Source organism: Triticum dicoccoides, chromosome 7A (genome assembly GCF_002162155.2).
Source record: "Triticum dicoccoides isolate Atlit2015 ecotype Zavitan chromosome 7A, WEW_v2.0, whole genome shotgun sequence".
NCBI classification, from domain to species: domain Eukaryota; kingdom Viridiplantae; phylum Streptophyta; class Magnoliopsida; order Poales; family Poaceae; genus Triticum; species Triticum dicoccoides.
This window is the reverse complement of record NC_041392.1, coordinates 438,548,368-438,550,329: the sequence shown is the minus strand read 5'-3', so window position 1 is coordinate 438,550,329 and position 1,962 is coordinate 438,548,368.

The following is a 1,962-nucleotide window of genomic DNA, read 5'->3' as shown; positions in this document are numbered from 1 at the left end:
CGGAGAAAAAGCTCGGCACAGGGGGGGGCTAGAGGGATGGCCGGGGCGGCAGCGGACCAGCGGTTGGGAGTGTTTTCGGGGCGGGCGGGGTGGCGCATCACCGGCCACAGGCGACGGGGGGGTGGCTGTTTGGCCGGTGGTGGCTAGCGGCTCAGGGGGGTGGAGGTTGAAGATGAACTTCAGGCCCTTGACTTCATATCCAACGGCTGCAAAATCGACTGACCAGAGATGAAAAAGTCAGTCGACTGACGTGTAGCCTCACCTCTAGTGCGTTCAATTTTCACAGTAAAATTCAGTTTCGACAACAAAATTCAGTTTCGATAGCAAAATTCTGTTTTGACAGTTAAGTTCAGTTTCAACAATTAAATTCAGTTTCGACAGTTAAGTTCAGAGATGAGCGGCTGATGTATTTTACATCTAGCACTTTGTGGTTATGTATTTTACGTCATCTATTGGAGATGCTATTAGAATTCCACTTAGGTTAACGTTGTCTCTCTTGTCCTGCTTTAGCCTCGGCGTCGTACAACTCACCGGAGCTGCTTCAACGACGAAACCCTCCATCACAGCGGAGCAGTACCTTGGGCTCCATCTCCAGACGCCTAAGATCTTCTTCCCCTCCTCCGACAGCCAAGTCAGCCGGAGCATCCTCACCGGCCAACCCAATCACGCTGAGATCGACATGGCTTTGCCAAAGAGGTTGTACACTTGTTGCATCTCTTTTTTACTCTACATGTTATATATATTGTCTACTGAGCACACAGAGTAATGGGAAATATGATTATTTTATCCTACTATATGACAAGCAGTGAGGTACCAGGCAACTTAGCTATCCGTGATGGACTCTCTTGAACGCCATCATTATTTATCTCTGCGCGTTTGAGTTGTGCATTTGTCGATGGCCCAGGGAGCTGAGCTAGTAGGGCAGTGGCCTGGGTCCAAAGTAATAGAAGCAGCACAAAAACATTTTTAGTGTAGGCTTTTCCTTGCTCAAGCCTACTTACTAGAATCGCCAGTGCTTGAAAGGAAAAGTGAATGAAAAACATAGGAATTGGAAATCCAACGGTACTACTTTTCATGAATTTAGTGCAAAGGAATGGAGCAAAGTAAAACTGTAAGATTTGTTCCTTTAGTGTCTCCTTGAATGAAAAACCATAAGAATTCTAATTTCCACTTGTCCTCCTTTTCAAATTCCTATTCATGAAGCACAAGACTAAGAGATAGTAGCATAATAGCATTATAACCGTACATTTTCTTGTGGTTTGACTTAATCTCACCATGCTTCTTTGCATCCTGTGTTCTTCCAATTCTTGTGAACCAAACACCCAGATTGGCAGAAATCCTGTGTTTTTAAATTCTCCGTTTTGCACGTGCATTCCTATCCTATTCCTGTCTATTTCCTATCCCTGCATTGTTAGAATCCTCAAATTCGAACAAGCCCTTACACAATTACTTCTGTTACAGATATGTGTTAAAGAAAACCTTGTATGGTTTGTCCTACTCCTGCGGTGTTTTGTTCCACCCCAGCTCAGCTGCTCTAATGACAGAAGGGTCCACCACAGCAGGGGTCCGTTCTCCAGACTATCTTTCGCCGCCTCAGATCTTCTTCCCCGCCGCCGGCAGCCACGACAACTGCATTACGATCATCAACTGAGTAGATGACCTTGAGGACTACACAGGTCCGCAAGAGAGGTCGCACTCTGCCGTGTCTGCTTACTTATGCATTGCTTAATAGGATGACATGCTACTTTATCATCGTGTTCATCTATTAGACTCTAAGTCAGGTCCAAACTTATGTTCAAACTTGAGTTTTTAAATGGTTGTGGGGTACATATTGGGGCAACAATCAGTACTATCTGTCTACTATCTGGTTAATCTCGGGTGTCTACTATGAGTTTCATGTTGGGTGCAAACAAACATTAAAGGAGCAATTATCTGTATTTTTTAACTAAAGCTATTATCTGG